The sequence below is a fragment of the Cryptomeria japonica genome, chromosome 10, assembly GCF_030272615.1.
Source record: "Cryptomeria japonica chromosome 10, Sugi_1.0, whole genome shotgun sequence".
In the NCBI taxonomy this organism is placed as follows: Eukaryota; Viridiplantae; Streptophyta; class Pinopsida; order Cupressales; family Cupressaceae; genus Cryptomeria; species Cryptomeria japonica.
The window spans coordinates 697,659,482-697,678,742 of record NC_081414.1 but is presented as its reverse complement, the minus strand read 5'-3'; positions in this window follow the sequence as shown (position 1 = coordinate 697,678,742).

Below are 19,261 nucleotides of genomic sequence, written 5' to 3'. Positions count from 1 at the left end.
TTAACATTGGTTAAAATTGACATGCATGTATAACACTTCAATTTGGGCTTAAAATCAACATTGGTTAAAATTGACATGCAAGTATAACACTTCAATTTGGGCTTAAAATTAACATTGGTTAAAATTGACATGCATGTATAACACTTCAATTTGGGCTTAAAATCAACAATGGTTACAATTGACATGCATGCCTTCACATTTTAGTTTTGTGTTTAAAATTTGACATGCACATGTGTATTCAACACCTAAATTTGGTCTTTAAAATGAACATGAATCAGGCTGCACATAGATTAAATAACATTTTCTTTTCTTAAAGGAAAGAATATTTTATCGTGTTTGGGGTGGACCTACTATTGCATTAACTACCTTTCCACCTGCCTTCGGGGTCTTGGGAGAAAGGAAGGAGGTGACAACGACACTCAATTTTATTTTATTTCAAGTAATGAGGGGTATCTTTGACTGGGGATTTCATCACCCCACATAGGTACTTCGAATTGGGATGCATTGGGGATATCATCTCTCCCAACATACTCTCAAGTGGGTTTTTTGAGCTGCTATATAAACATATTGGTCAAGCGGCTAGAGTGTTGAGTGAATTCGATGTATGTGGGGGCCTTCCATGAACTGATAAGCTCAACTAAAGTCTTAAGTGGCTTCCTCTGAGAATCTGTCGTTGGATTGGGATCCCTCAAAATTTTACAATAAGAACCAACTTAGTAGCCCAAAATCCTACATTTAGTGATTCTGGGAGTGCGGATCGTACAACATAGATACCCCTCATGTACCTTGCATTATGAGACATAAATCCCTTAGTAATAAGATTTTTAGATCTTCGGGGTAAGAGAGACTGGCATGCCCAAGAAGTGTGTGCCATAGAGTGGAGCCAGTGCTGCCAGACTCTCTATTTGTTCGTCTTGTTTCAGTATTTTGCTATGGGGGCCTCATTGAATGGTGTCCAATTTCCAGCCTAAGATTGTCTTTTGTGTCCATCGTTGTAACATACCAGTATTGAGTCACTTATTCGGGCTATTTCAGGCCCTATCCTACGTATCTCTAAATTCCCAGAGATTGTTTGAAAAAAACCAATTCAGTCAACTATATCTACCTCCAAACAGTTATTCTCAGCCTTGGAAAACCACAAAACTTTTCCTACACACAAAATTACTGAAAACAAAGTCCATTTTGAAACGTCAAATAGTCCTGCAAACTCAAAGGAATACACACTTGTGACCATAGGTAGTCCTTGCATAGTCCTCACTTATATCCTTATTATCATCCTTAGTCCTTGCATAGCCCTCATTTACATCCATATTATCATCCATAGTCCTTGCATAGTCCTCATTTACATCCTTATTATCGTCCTTAGTCCTTGAATGGTCCTCATTTACATCCTTAGTCCTTGTATAGTCCTCATTTATGTCCTTATTATCGTCCATAGTCCTTGCAAAGTCCTCATTATCATCCTTAGTCCTTATCTAGATCTCATATACATCTATCTTAGTTCATCATCATTTGCATAATCATCCTACAAAGTCATAGCATGCATCTTAATGGGTCTCCAAGGTGATGGTTTTCTCCCCTTCGAGCAACCTAATCTAGTGCCAAACGATGGTCAACGAGAAATTATTGATGGTCTAGCTAACTTAGCCTAGGAATCAAGGAGAAACACACCCCAGTATATAAGAGTTGAGTATGAGATAAATATCGAGTATAAAATTTCCCGTAGGATTGATAGAGAAATTCCTGCAGAATGTCTAAGAGAAGAACTTGAAAAACTTGCATTGTAGAAATCTTGAAATACTCAATAGGTCTCACATCCAAATCCTCAATAAAGAGTCTAGTATGGTCTTTCATATCCCATACTTAGGTCTAGAGTCTAGTATTAGTTTTTGTCTTGCATAAAGTTCTAAAACCACCCTCACATAGAAGTCTTAAATGTCTGTCACAAGGTCACAAAAGGCAAAAGGTATAATGGACCCAAACAACAACTAGTCTGTAAACCCAACTTGTAATATGGACATATCAACTAGTCAATAGTTAAATTCTCAAGCAATGCCCACAATACATGAACTACAACAACATTTAACATGAGAAGAGATTGAATCATCTCAACAAGACCCACATGTCCTTATCATCTTAGATGCACTTATACATAGTGATAGGGACAAATATCTCTCGTTGTTATTAAAAAATGGGGCAAAATTACCTGAAGATTTTGATGTCACAAAAATCTTACCACTAGGAAATACTCTAAGTTAATATAATAGTCAAATACCGCATATAATACAAATGCAAACAAAGACCTCCAATTTTCCTCAGAATGCACCTATACAAACAAATGTCAGTTCAAATGCGAACTCTCAGTCAAGTGCATCATCTTCAACAATAAATGTTAGCGCATCAACACAGACCATACCAATAATATCAAGTGTCACAGCACCTGTTCAAACATAGATTTCTCATACAACAAGTGCAACCCAACCTCCGGTTTCCTATTCTACAGGATCAACATATCATCATCAAAATGCAAATGTAGGTCTTGCAAACACAATAAGTACAACTCAATCAAACATGGGTTCACATATCACTTATTTCACGGTACTTATTGGAACACACAAGACACAAAATTATAATCATGGGACCTTCCAACAACCCCCTAGTTATGCTACCATGAATCCTTTTGTGGGACATACACAGGAACAAAATGTACCTTTGACCCAAATAGATATTCTATCACAACAATTACAAAATCTGCAACAACAGATAATGACTATGCAAACCGATAATGATAAAAAGAGCTACACACTCCAGGACTTACATCCTTATCCTTTTGATCACACATTATACATGTCGCCTTTCCCACCACATTTTGAAACGCCGAAATTTGACAGATATCGAGGGAAAGGTGATCCTAGAGACCACATCAGAGATTTTTTTATGGCATGCATAGAGGTTGTTTCCTAAAAGTATGGGAGGCTCAACCTTACACTGGTTTTCATATTTACCACCAACTATCACATCATGGGGAGAATTATTTGAACACTTTATTGCAAATTTTTCACATAACATTGAAACCCCAGTCACTTTAAAGAACTTGTGTGCCACGAAACAATATGAGAATGAAACATTTGCATCCTTCATACAACAATGGAGAGCTCTCTATAGGAGGTGCAAGACCATTATTCTAGAAACAGAGCAAGTGGATATGTTCACAGAAAACTTAATCCCTAAGATTAAATATCCAATACAAATGCAATGTTTAACCACATTTAAACAAATCACTAAAAGATCTCTCAAGTGTGAGAAAGGACTAGTGGAACAAGGTCTCATTAAGTATGGAAACTGTAGACGTATAAAAATGACCATATTCCTAAATGAATATTTTATGTTCATTTCTCAATTTAATTAAATCCAATTTAATTAAATTACCCACATTCCTCTATTTAATTAAGTAAATTACTCAATTAAATTCACTATACCCATTTAATGAATAAATCATTTTATTCAATTAAATCCCTTCTATCCACTTTTAATTAAATTCAAATTTAATTAAATAGTTTATCCTAAATTGAATAAATCTAATTTATTTAATTTCCCCAAATTGCAACCAAATTGACATTGTAAGATAGAGAACCATGGGACCAACCTTGGGAAGTTGAGTTATACTTCATGACTCCATAGCTTGCACCAAGAAGTCCTATGTGTGTGTGTGGACAAGTCTTTTAGAATATTTTCACATATTGAGTTCTATCAACCCGCTTTTCCCGCATACAGAAACAACAACAACAATAATGATAAATCTAAGTTTTGGTCGAAAAAACAAAAATGTGACCAACGATGGTGTTGTAGATGCCCGAATAGTAAATAGAACTCAACCAATTTTATCTTTAGGCACGAGTCAATCATCAAATCCACATACGGAGAATAACACCGTCTCAACAAACGCAAACACTACACAAAACATGAACAAAAAGTACCCCAGGGTAAATTCTCCTAGAAGGAATTACACACCTCTAGGGGAACCTATTGAATCAACGCTAAAAAAGTTAATACAGACAAACTTGATCACTTTGCCAGAAATAAGAGTATATGAACTAGGTTCTTTCAAACCTACATGGTGGAATGATAGTGAATTCTGTGATTATCATCGTACTAAAGGTCACAAAATGGCAAGTTGCTATAAGTTGAAAAATTTGGTCCAAGATATGATCGATCAAGCTGACATCACAATCGATAATGATAAAGCCTCAACAAACACAAATCACACAATCTTTAAGGATCCATTTGTTAAACATGACAAAGGGAAGGCTACTACATCAAAAATGCAAGATAATACAGCTAACTACACAAAAGTCTCATACAATTATACTATTCATGCCATTAGCTTAGGAGATGTAGTAAAAAATGACACAAGAAACACTTGATCAAGATGAATAATATCTAGAGACTCACATAGATGATAACCAAATTTGCACACTGTCAGAGGTATCGAAATATGATGAAGATAAAAATCTTTGTCTCATGGACAGGGAGAATGATGAACCATTTCATTTAGGATGGTTTGAAGATGAACTTATAGTACATATCATGGATGTCAAACTTACACATGAAGACTATAAGAAGGGATATAACATAAACCTTGACAACACAGCATATGGTATAGATAATTCCTGCGCAATAGATGATATAGTGGCTATGATCACAATAACTCCCAGAGATAGAGACTGTATAGTAGTTACTCGCAGATCAAAGGTAACTTTACAAGGAGTACCGCCAAACCTATCACCAGCAGTAGGGACTTATAATGTTGTTGAGCAGCTCAAGAAAACCCTGACACAGATATCACTATTTGACCTATTGCATATTTCACCCACTCATAAAGTCATTCTGGAAAAAGTGCTTCAAGATTTAGTAGTGGACAAAGATATAGATGAAAATGCCTTCCAATCCATGGTAGGGAATTAAGCACAAGGCACTTGCATTGCATTCACCGTACAAGACATTCATAGTGATAGATTGTTCTATAATGACTTGCTACATATAGAAGCTTACATACATAAGAGAAGAATCTGAAGAGTACTCATAGATGGAGGAGTCGGTCTCAACATTTGTACTTTAAAGTTGGTTAAGGCATTGGGATATTTTGAGCTTCATATTGATTCATCAAAGAGAATAAATATCAAAGCATATGATGATGAAGAACATCCCTCAAAAGGTATAGTAATGCTACCTATGCAAATAGGACCTATAACAACAAAGGTCTCTTTTCAAGTTTTGGACAGAGAACTGGGATATAACATGTTATTGGGCTGCCCATGGATTCACACCATGCAAGTAGTACAATCAACATTTCATCAGTGTGTCAAAAACTCATATAACGACATTGAAATCACCATAAAAGGTGATCCAAAACCATTCCAACATTGTAATTACTTAAAAGAAAGTGTGGATAATCGGGTACCAATTAATCAAGCATCACCTCTCACTACACAAATGGAGTCATTAACAATAATAGAAACATAGAAGAATATGCCTACAACATCTTCTTTACAGATAAAAGATATTGGTTGTGGAGAGTATTCCATTTCAAATACCTCAAATGGACAACAATTGTCTCTCTATCCTAGGTCTTTTGGGAAACCTCAAAATGCATTAATTAGACAAGACAAAGGAAAGGAAATTGTCAGATACTTAGACTCATGTTATTTCATTAGATGGGGTGATTACAAGAAGAATCTCTGAATGAAGATGTCAATCATTGGATATATAGAGAAGAAGATGACATGACAATACCCAAATTACCTCTAGATCGGTATGGCAAAGGGTTCAAAATGCTACAAAAACATGGGTATGATGGTACCACAAGCTTAGGTTTATAGAAACAAGGAAGATTAGAACCCATTGTATCTAATGACAATCCAGGGAATCAAGGGTTAGGATATAAAAATGTGCCACATACAATGAAAGCTAGACAACGCACACTAGATATATTGAACAGACCAGGGATACCATCAAACTACATATCTCAAAGACAGTTGTCTACACAAGTGTTTACCTCTTCATCTCAAGAAAGCAACCAAGTACCAACATTGCCTAGTGTGGGATCAGATGGTGAAGATATGAGACAACTCTTACAAGAACCTAGAACTAAGTCACACAACAATACAGTTCCTCAAACAACCACACAAGCAAATGTTGCAACAGACACAAGTTTACCACCAGCAGATGAACCTAATCCCTGGTTATTATCAATACTTTTACCATGGGAAATGACTCAAGCTCGACCTAATGAAATAGATGAAGAAAGACTACAACAACTTATACCTGGCTTAAGAAGGGTAACTACTGTGCAAAGGAGACTAGCCAATCTACAACAAAATCAGAGGCAGGAACAAGAGGAGATAAGTGATACTACCTCAGAAGATGAAACATACATTGAAAATGAGACATACTCTCACGACTATGAGTTCTTATCACTCCATAATTCTATCCCATGAACAAGTGTCATGCTAAGGTATCAAATAAAGCCTATAAAAGATGAAAATACACCAAGTCACTCAAACAATTAGGTTTTCATGTTAATGAAATTTGTTATGATAGAAGGGAGTAATGACTTACCCCTTATACACTCACACTTGATTGATTGGGGGAAAGAAGGAAAACCAACCATAGTTTGGTTTGAAAATGATGAAGCCATTGCAGAATTCCTCGAAGTCGGAGAGGGATTTCCAAAAGGTGATCACAAGGTAGGATTTGATGTAGACCTGGATAGGATGACATACTTTGGAGAGGCAAGTACCTCTATCATAGAAGATACAGATCAAACTAACCATAATGGCAAGAGCAAGTTAGGTAACCTCCCTATCAAAAGAGAAAATTCAACATTACTTATAGAAGAAATTGAATACGCAAACATAGTAGAAGGAGAGGCTATACATAATATCCACCTAGCCAAATCATTAAACCAGGAAGAAAATGACAAGTTCATTCATTTTTTCAAACAACGTCCTATCAACTTCGCTTGGTCCTATGCGGATATGTCAGACTTAGATCCTGAGTTGGTGTTACATCATTTACCTTTGCTACTAGGAGTTAAACCATACAAGCAAAAATTGAGAAAGATGCATCCACAGATTGCATTACTGGTGAAAATAGAAATCCAAAAGCTGTTGGATGTAGGTTTCATTCGACCTATCGACTATGCAGAATGGATACCCAACCTGGTACCTGTGACTAAGCCCATAGGAGGTATAAGAATCTGTACTAATTTTCGAGATCTAAACAAAGCTTGCCCTAAGGATGATTTCCCATTACCCAATATTGATATGATAGTTGACTTAACAACTAGGAATGAAATGCTATCATTAATGGATGGTTTCTCAGGATACAACCAGATTAAAATTGTATCAGAAGATCAACATAAAATGACCTTTACCTGTCCATGGGGAACATACTGCTAGAATGTGATTCCGTTTGGACTTAAAAATGCAAGAGCAACATACTTAAGGGCCATGACAATGCTATTTCATGACATGATCCACAACATAATGGAAGATTATGTGGATGACCTATTGGCTAAATCAAAGACAAGATAAGGTCACCTTATAGTCCTTGCACAAATATTTGATCTATTAGAGCAATACAATGTCAGGATAAACCCAAAGAAGTGTTTGTTTGGTGTAACAGCAGGAAAACTGTTAGGGTTTATCGTGTCTAACAGAGGAATTGAAGTAGACCCTGCCAAGGTTAAAGAGATCATAGATATGTAACCTCCATCAACACTTAAGCAATTAAGAGGATTACAAGGAAGACTGCAATCCATAAGGATATTCATAGTGCAACTGGCAAATAAATATCATTTGTTCTAGCATTTACTTAGGAAAGGAGTTACTTTTAAATAGATAGAACAATTCCAGGAGGCTTTCTAAGCTCTGAACTATTATCTTCTAAACACACCAATGTTAGTCCCACCTACTCCAAGAAAACCTTTGTTACTATATATATCAGCAACAAACTCATCTCTAGGAGCTTTGTTGGCACAACATGATGAACAAGGAAAAGAAAGAGCTATCTACTATATAAGTAGAACCTTGATCGGTTATGAGCTTAATTACACTCCTATAAAATGAGCATGTCTAGTAGTAATCTTTGCATCTCAAAAACTTAGACATTACATCTTGAGTCAAAAGGTACAACTCATTGCATACTTTGATCCACTCAAATATGTATTAAGAAGAGAAACATTAACTGGGAGATTGGCTAAGTGGTTCATGATTCTGAGTGATTTTGATATAGAGTATGTGGACAAAAAGGCCATCAAAGGACAAATTATAGCAGATCAGTTAGCAGATGCCCCTTTACAAGACAGTCACCCATTGCTCATAGACTTTCCAAATGAATTAGTATTTACGTTGATAGCATCTATAATATGGAAATTATACTTTGATGGGTCATATACAAGTCATGGATCTGGAGCTGGGATTTTGTTCATCACCCCTCGGGGTGATTCTATCCCTAAGTCATTTAGGATAAATTATCCATGTACAAACAATATAGCCGAATATGAAGCTCTCCTCATAGGACTTCGTACACCTATGCAGTGGAGAATAATAGAATTACAGGTCTATGGTGACTCGCAACTGATTGTGAACCAAGTCAATGATGACTACAACATGAAAGATGACAAACTCTTGCCTTATAAGAAAATAGTAGAATATTACAAAGAGCATTTCAGCAAAATCACTTTTTAACAGATTCCAAGGATACAGAACAAGGTAGCTAATGCCATAGCTACAGTAGGGTCTCTTAAAAAAAAGCGTAATAATGAAACTCAGTTTGAGTTTATTATAGAACAATTGATGATACTAACATATGAGATTCCCTCAACAGAATATGTATGTGCAATTGTGGGTTTAGAATCCCCAAGGTACAATGAGATATACGCATATTTACACACTCAGTACGTGTCTCTGGATTTGTCTAGAAATAAAAAGAAGACTCTTATTTGTTAGGCATCCAAACATACTATTATTGTTGATACATTGTATAGAAAAGGCTTCGATGGAACTCTTCTCTGATATCTTGATGAAAATGAAGCACAACTTGCTCTAAAGGAAGTCCATGATGGAATTTGTGGGGAACATCAAAATGGTCCACCATTGTCAAAGAAATTGCTAAGAACAGGATATTACTGGACAACTATGGAAAAAGACACCTATAAATATGTGCAAAAATGAAAGCAATGTCAAATGCATGGAGATCTCATTCATGCACCAGTACAATATCTTCAACCTATTACATCACCGTGGTCATTTTCACAATGGGGATTAGATCTAGTGGGTAAAATTAATCCTACTTCTTCCAACGAGCACAAATTCATCTTAACATCTAATGAGTACTTTACTAAATAGGTCGAGGAAATTCCTCTTACATACACCATTGGAAAGAAAATAGAAAAAAACATACTCAATTACATTATCTGTAGATATGGGATTCCAATGTGCATAGTGATAGACAATGGATGTCCATTCCAAAATCAAGAAGTGAAAGAATTGTGTGACAAATTTTAGATACGATAGAGATTTGCAACACCATATTATTTGCAAATAAATGGACAAGCAGAAGCAACAAACAAGACAATATTGAAGATCCTTAAGAAAGTTGTCACTGAAAGAGGATGGGACTGGCATCTCCAGTTAAATCCCGCTCTTTGGGCCTATAGAATAGGAGTACGCACCCCTATAGGAGCAACACCATATTCATTGGTCTATAGTACAGAAGCAATACTCCCTATTGAAATAGAACTACCATCTCTAAGAGTCTCCTTAAAAACATCATATCAAAGGAAGACTATCAGGTGGCAAGATTACAAGACCTAGAAATGCTTGATGAAAAGAGACAAACAAATTTCAATCATCTACAAGGTTATCAGAATAGACTAAGATGGAGTTATAATAAACGAGTCTGCCCACAAAATTTTGAAGTGGGAGATCTAGTTCTCAAAGAGAACCAAAGCAACCTAGCGGAATCATAAAAGCCAGGGAAGTTTGAACCTAACTGGCTAGGTCCTTTTATCATAACAAGGGATGTTATAGGAAATCGAGCATACAATTTGGCTACCATGGAGGGAGATCCACTCTCTAACCCTATGAACAACATGCACCATAAACGATATTATACCTAAGGGCTGGGTTAGTTTAGGTTTTACTTTCCGCATTGCATACCATTTTATTCAAAGAACTACATCGCATATGGTTTCTTTCCAAGCACCATCGTATTTAGAAATCACATTCGCAAAGTTTCTGTATTTGCATATAGTAGCATCAATTAAGCAAGGCAACTATCTAAGGTGGTCATCCGTTTGCATCTAAGAGAAACAAGGGTCATTTCCTTTCTTAGATATTAGGACATGAAGTCTTTGAGGTCCTAAGGTCATTCATTTTCAACATTACCCTGTGACAATGCTTTACTTATGGTTGGGTAGTGATTTCACTATTTGAGACTTGTTAACCCAAAATCTATCAATTTCTATATCTCAAAACACATTAACAAAATCTCTAATTCATTCCAAACACCTAGTTGATCATATGACTAGTGAAAAATCTAAAATTCTACTTTAGTGCCACCGTAAATGTCACACCCAAGTAGGTTTAATTACTTATAAAGTCAAGGCAAGAAAATAAAAAGAAAAAGAGCTATGCCAAATATTCATCTCAAGGCAAAAGAGCAATGATATATAATTGAAATATCATGCATGCAAGTGCGACAAAAATATTAACTATGGGAACATGCAAGTAACTCCATTGGGGATATGAACGTCTGCTGGCAATGGAACAATATTTGAGAAATTATAGTCTATAACCTCGTCAGAGCTCTAAAAGCTTGCTGGCAGCGAGGCTTTATTCAGGATTGTTTTGAAGTTAGGATAATCCACGTAGCTATTCATATAGGATGCTAAGGATCTTTAGTGAATACAAGAGCATGAATTAACTCATTTGCACACACATGGGAAAAAGAAGTTCCAAGTTCGAAGAGCCAATGGGGAAGTTTTCTACGTCTCCATTTGTAAATCCTAGTCACTAAGTGTGTTAATTTGGATGTTCCAAAGGACCTTAGGTATCAATCGACTACTTATCTATGAACAATTTTTCACCTCCATTTCAATTGGTGTATTACAAATGCTAAAACAAACACAGTCAACCTTGTTTGGATAGGAAATACATCTTCATCATGCATATTGCATTAACATAGGTCATGCTGAAAATTCATTGTCTCCACATGCATTCTGCAGATCATCATGTCATATAGGTTTGCACACTGGGGGCATAACTGAAAAAATCCTAAAAATCAGAGAAAGTCCTAAAAAATCCTAAAAAACGTTAAAAGTCTTGAAAATTTAAATCCAAAAACAGTAAAAAACTTAAAAATCCAAAAACAATGGAAAACTTAAAAATACCAAAAACATCTACAGAATGTCCTGAAAAATTCAATCAAAAACATTCAAATATGTGAAACTGAAAAAATCCAAAAAAAACAGTGAAAAACATAAAAATCCAAAACAGTTGGAAAGAGTAATGAAAATACCAAAAACACTCATATAATGTCCTTTGAAAGAAATAAAAAACATCTACAAAATGTCCTAAAAATACCAAAAACATTCAAATATCATTCCACATAATCCAAAAACATCGAAAAAGCTCTTGAAAAAGAACTAAACAATCAAAAATCAATCAATCAAAAAACTTGCAATAGAATGTCTTGTGAGAAACAAATACCCTAGCAGATATCCAGCAAATGCTTCACACGAAGTTAACAAAGGATATGACTATCTAGTAAAACATCTGCAATCAACTGATCGAACTATCTTATCAATCATATCATATCCATATCAAGTGGTTATTATCTTGTCTTAAACAAAAGAAGATACACTCGAAATAAGATAGATCAATCTTAAACGGGGTCCGCAACTTTCTAAGATCAGACATTATCAACCATCACATCAAGCAACTGAGAATGAAGGCACAAGGTCAGTATAGCTGCTGAATTTTGTCTGGGTCAATCTTTATCTTTTATCATTTGGCGACAAATTATGTTCCTATGCTACTCAAGGATGTCCACAAGTGACTAGAGGAGCCATGATGGGCATTATCTTTTTCTTTTATTTGTTGCTTGTCTGCTTCGTGTTTGTTTCTTCAATAAGATATATTTACATCTTGGTTCCTTATACCTTGATGTGCTAAGCTTCATTGTTCAATAATAAGACTTAGTGATGAATATATATTGCGCAATAAATAATGACACAAGTTTGTGAATCAATCATTCTCACTTCATCTCATTTGCTTATTGCTAGTTTGTTGATTCTTTTCTCATCATCTCTTTCTAAATCATTTTCAATCTATCATCTCATATCAATCATCTTCAATTGCTTCTAATTCTCATCAATCTATATCATTCTAAGATTCATTCTCTCATATTCTATCTCAATATCTTCACATCACCTATCTCTATCTCTAATCAACTAACTATTCTTTCATCTCGCATTCTTCTTTTTTTCGAGAGATCATTCATGTCTTTTATGCACAAACAATCTCTCGAGGGGCCATTACACCCTAAACGCCACTGGGACATACTAGGGCAAGAATATTTTTCATTTTCTTCAAAACAATGTCGTTCTAACTTTGTCTCGAAGAGGGGCAAATGTAGACACCTACAAATGTCTCATTGATCATGGGCTAATTATTCATCTAATTGATTAAATAATTCTTTAATTCTTTAATTAAGTTAATTAATCTTATTCTTCTAATTTCATATTTCCTCATAATCTTCCTAATTATTCTATTTCCTATTCTTTCATCATTTAATCATTTAAACCATTTTCTAATGTTTATTAAATATTTATTATTTAATTAATTCTGATTAATTCCCCAATTTAAATAATCTTTATTATTAAATTAAAAAAATTTCAATTTCTATCTCTATTCAATTAATCATTCAACCCTTTTCTAAATATTAATTAAATATCTATTCTTTAATTAATTGTGATTTAATCCTTTAATTTAAATAATCTTTATTATTTAATTAAATTCCATTTCTAAATAATTAAATAGTTTCTTTAAATTATTTAATTTGCTAGTTAATTCTTCTAATTTCTTCTAAATTCAAATACATGTTCATGATTTCAAAAATCAAATTGAAAATCAAAGTCAAGTTCTAAATATATTCAAATACTAAATTGAATTTAAAATAAATTCAATTATTTGAATTAAATCTCATACAAAGATTAAATTGAAAACCTAAGTCAAAGTGCAAGCACATGCTAAATTAATTAATTCAATCAATTAATTAATTAATCATTTATCTCTCCAATCTCTATTTCCATCTTCTAGTTAGCTTTGTCATCTTCTTAATTTCCTCCAATCATTCTTTTTCTTCCTTCAGTTAGCTTTTTCTCAATCAATTGACTCAATTAATCTATTCAATCTATTCAGTTTCACCTCCAAATCAGCAATTCAACTATCAATCTTCATGTGAGCTCACTTGAGTTCCACCTCTTGATCAATCTGTTCCACCTTTCAATCAATCTTCTCCAATAATCTATAAATTGAGCATTCAATCTTCATTCTCAACAATCACAAACTTTGAATCTTTGTGTCAATTGTAGGTTGCCAGCGCGATATCTGAGAGCCACCATACCACAAAGAGGAGAAGAGCAATGGAAGCCATGATGCATGATAGGGTGTATTATATTATTTAATTTCATTCTGTTTTGCATCTATTTCATTGGTTTTGTGTTCGAATTTCTTAGATAGTTAAGGGATTTGTGATTTTCCTTATTTCCTATTTAGTAATGATGCATTTGAGCATAGCACACCAAGTATATTGCACCTACTGGAATTTTTACCGATTATCAGAAGAAAGAATAGCAAGAAAATCATCAAGCATTGGAGGCTATTATCAGTTCCCTATTTGATGCTGAATATGTAGATGTTCATGCTCTTGAATCTACATATGAAGTATGGAAAAGACTTGAAGAGATTTATAGTAGTGATGAACATGTTAAGATTGCTAAAGAAGAGAGTCTAAGAGGAAAGTTTGATGAGATGAGGATGCCTGAAGGTGAGAATATCCAGCAATATGGTCAAAGGATAAAAGAGATGGTGAAATTAAGAGTGCAGGAGGGAAAGTGGAAGATGCCACAGTAATCAGTAAGGTACTAAGAACCTTGCTACCAATCTATGTTATTCGAGTTGTAGCTATTCAGGAGCTGAAGTCCATTGACAAAACTAAGGTAACTCTTGACTCCATCATTGGCAAGCTTACTACTTTTGAATTAAACGGTTATGATGGTAGTATATAGAAATCTGAGTCTTCATTTAGAGCTTCTGTTTCTAACCCATCTGTGAGAAAACATAGAGATACTAGTCATGGTTATGAATCTAGATCCATCAGATACGTTGATGATGAAGACAATTTAGTGGAGCTTGAAGCATTATTGGCAAAGTGGTTGCCTAGAGGAACTAGTAAATATAGAGGTAAATTACCTTTAAAATGTTTTGCATGCAACAAGATTGGTCACATAGCGGCTAATTGTCCTAATGGTGAAAATGAACACAAGAGAGATAAATGAAAAGAAGTATAAGGGTAAAGGCAAAAGAGATTGTCTTATTGCTATTGATAGTGGTATCACTAATGAAGAATCTGATGATGATGCTAGTGAAGATATTGTGTTTGTAGCTATTAAGGAAGAGATATCAGACTAGAAGGCATTAGTATCCAGGATGCATAACTCTAATGATTGGATCATTGATAGTGGTTGTTCACATCATATGACCGGTGATCAGAGAAAACTTTTTTCCTTGAAAGAATTTGATGGCGGTGTTGTTAGATTTGGCAATGAATCACCCTGAATGGTTAAAGGTAAAGGATTGTAGACACCTAAAATTGTCATGTCTAATTAAATAAATATTTTATTTATTTAATTATCTAAGCCTAATTCTTCTATTAATTAAATAAATTTTTATTTATTTAATTAATTCATTTATCCTCTTCTAGCCTTATTTCTCATTTAAATAAATACATTTATTTATTTAAATTACCCTTTCCTAAATTAAATAAATATTTTATTTATTTAATTATCCTACTTCTTCTATTAATTAAATAAATCTTTATTTATTTAATTAATTCATTAACCTTTTCTACCCATGACACATGTCATTCATCTCTTAATTCCTACACTACCTACCTCTTTCATTATTTTGCTATTTCTTCTACCTACCCTCTAATCCTAGCCGACCTCTCTTTTTACACCTCTCAATCTTAACCCTCCATTTCATATTGTGTCTTCTATTTAAGGAGATACTTTCTTCATTATCAAACCCTAATCACTCATGCTAATGATCACTTGGCTACACTACGATCCTACTTGCAACCACATTCCGTTCTTTGTTGAGCTCTTGTGCATACAAAAATCTGAGAGCAAATATATATCAAGCAAGATCAATGGAGATAGGAAGAATGGAGATCAAAACCTTATTGGACATGTGATTGGTATAATCTTTGTGATTTTGAATTATTTGCATTGTCTTAGGTAATCTTCATATGTTATGGTGGATCTTTGTTCATTGTTAGGCTAGGGTTTAGTGGTTGGATTCATTTAGCCTTTCAATATTGTTATTATTGTTATCCATTTTCACCATACACATTTTGGCACGCCCGGTGGGACCCTTGTCCCTTTGCATTTAACATTTTTGTTGCAGATTTTGCATTTTTGAAGTTGCAGATCGGACATTTTCCGACGGCATTTTAGGTATTTCTGCGTCTGCGAGCATTCGGATCGCGTCTTTGAGTTTCAGAAGCGTCTGCGAGATTAGGAATCACGTCTGTGTTTTTGTCAAAATTTATTCTGCAGGTTTCCGGAAGCTGCGTCTGTGTTTTATAACCGCGTCTGAGAAGTCTCTACCCGCGTCTACGTTTGGAAAAAGTGTCTGTGTTCTGTGAGCGCGTTTGTGCATCACAGAACCGCGTCTGTGTCATACAAACGCGTCTGTGTCTGGTATAGCAGCGTCTGTGTTTACTGTTTTGAAAATTTTCAATTTTTCTTTGATCCGGGTTTTCGGATTTCGCGCTTAGGGTTTCAGATCTGGTTTATTTTTGCACTAATCCTTGCAGATCTAGCTAATCAAGTTGTGCAGCTTGCTTTGGGGAGCAAAAACATTTTTGTTGAAGGCCCCTTTTCACAAAGTCTTTTGGGTTTTTCTAAAATTTACCTAACTTGTGTGCTTGCAGGAAGGGGTTATCATTTGAAACAACCCAAACTACTAACAATTTTGTTGCAGGGCCTTGGCTAGGGTTTTTGTAATTTTGTTGTGTGCCTTGTTTTCATAGATTAACAAACACTTCCCTTGGTGCACTAAAATTGAATCATTGTCTTTTGTGTCTTGAGCAATAGGCTCTTTTTGTTTAATCTTTAGAGGGTCTGTCTTCCCGTGTGGTCATTAGGACTACTAGTGAGAAGAGAACGACCCAAGTGGTAGCGAGGAAAACCCACCTCATCCGAACCACTATAATCAAATGTATTCATGGTGAAAACTATGGATAACGTGTGCTGATTAGTTCATACTGACACTATGTCTCCCCATAAACCCGTTTGATCAAATTTATTTGATCATTTGTAGGGCGTAACCCCTACCGGCTAGGAGCCTTCTGTATTTACAGAGCTGAAAGTGCCGCATGTATGGCCACACGAGCGGATGCCCTTACTAGCACCATTTTGTTTTAGAGGCCCAAATCCTTCTAGTTGTTGGGGCAGGAGGTCGGACCTCTGGTAGCGGCCCACACACATACGGTTCTTAGTAGAGATACAAAGTTTGCCATGGGGAGTTTTCATGGGGACTGATGCTTGGCTGACCCAAGAAGTGAGTGCCGAGGGTGGAGCCAGTGAGGTCAAGCATCTAAGTATCCGCTCTGAATAGCGTAGCCTCGGGGGTAAAACCCTATGTGGGATCAACAACTATTGTCTTGGCCAGCCATAAGAATTATGCTTGACTTATGTTAAACATTCAAAACATTCAAGACCAAACAACAAAACATTGTGTCTTTTGTGTCTTCAAGTGTATGCAAAACATTTTTACATCACACAACACACTTTTTGGAGTCTAAATAGTTTGCAAACATTGAGTCATCAACATTGTGTCCTCTTGTCATGAAAAACAGTCAAACAGTCAGATTTGGTCACAACAAAACAATTTCACAGATTGGAAAAATTGCACGAAGTTTACAGAAACGCGTCTGTGTCTGTTTTAACCGTGTCTGGGTAATCTAAGCACGTCTGTGAAGGGCAGAATAGCATCTGTGTTTTTAGAAGCGTCTGTGTCGAACAGAGACACGTTTGTGTCTGGAAAACGCGTCTGTGAAGTATACAGAGGCGTCTGTGTCCAGAATTGCAAAAAAAACTTTACAGTCCAGCAAACATAAACAAGAAAATCTCAGAATCGCGTCTGTGCTTAACAAAGTAGCGTCTGTGTCCGGAAACCGCTTCTGTGAAGGATACAATCGCGTCTGTGTTCAAAATTGCAAGAATTTTTTTTTTTTTTTTCAGAGTCCAACAAACAAAAGAAATCAGTTTCGGAATACTTGAGCTTCCTAGGTTGTTTCTTCAGGTTTCATCTAGCATTCAATCTGTCCTTGGGTCTCATACAGTCCATCATTGCTTTACATCTCATTTTACATTCATACTTGTCTAAACTTGGGTCAAAAAGGTCACTTGCTTGTCCTCACTATACTTTTTCAACACACTACATACAACTACACTTTGCTAAGTGGTCCCTCATCAAGGTTTCTTACCTTTGGGTCTCATTTGGTCTTACTTAGAGTCAAGGTCAACTTACCTCATCAAGAGAAACAATCATCTCTTTGGAAGTCACACCTACTCTACTACTTACATACTTGGTCTTACACTTTGGACATTGCAAGTACACCTCAAGATTCATTTACACTCCATACAACTCTTGGTCTTCCATACTCTTTTCATTTTCCATCTAGTCTCTCACATCTTGGTCAAACACCTAGTTCATGGTTGAAACCCGCCTTCAAAAATCTAGGAGAATAGCTAAAGAAGCTCAAGAATCCGCAAACATGAGTTCTTATGAGTATGACAATGATTTATTTTTCAATCCTGAGCACACTACATTGCCTGACATGGATGTTTATAGACACATTCCAAATGTGGAAAACGCAGACACTACAAACAAAAATGCTACACACAATGACAATGTGGACAACTTTTCAATACAATCAACAGATATAGAATAATCCATAATGAATCCTCATTTCAATAGATTGGTTGAAGAGATAATGAAGAGGGATAGACAATACTTCTTACACATGATGGCACAAAGTGGAGCTAAAATAACTCATGACTTTGACATGTCTCAACTTATGGAAAGTCGACCCTCACAACAAACTCAATCCAACATGGATCAAAGGAGACCAAATAGTGGAGGAAATAGAGCACCGAATATGATGCCAGAGTCACCATCAGTTTTACTTCAAAAACCAGAAATCCCACATACACAAGCTCAAACATATGATACTTACCTTCGAAGACCATCATGGAAGCCTTATGTGGATAGATATGCTCAATCACATGCTCAAGGTATGGATCAATCAAAACAAGTAGATACTCAAAGACATCCTCAAAATTTTGACACAAGGAGACCTCATGTCAAAATTGGGGGCAACACAATGGAAAATGAAATGCCTATTGAATTTGGTATATATGCACAAAATAGATATGGGGTCTCTCAACATGAAGTCATGCCAAGTGCTCCATATATGCCGCAGCAATATAGACCTCCATATGGACATGTCTACGATCAGTATCATCCATACATGCAACAAGCTCCTCCTCAAATGGGTGTTTCAAATACGGGGTATGCTACAAGAAATCAATCTCCTCCCGAAAATAATTTGGAACAACAAATAAGAGATCTACAAAAGAAAATGGAGGACATGAGCACATCAAAACCAACATGCACTATGAGAGATATATGTCCTTATCCCTTTGATAAGAGCATTCCAATGCCTCCGTTTCCTGCACATTTTGTGACGCCAAAATTTGACAAGTATAGAGGGAAAGGAGACCCCAAGGCACACATAAGACAATTTTTCACAGCCTGCATAGAGGTAGCAGCAGAAGAAACATACTTGATGAGGTTGTTCCCGCAGAGCTTAGGAGATCAAGCTATGGAATGGTTTTCTCAAC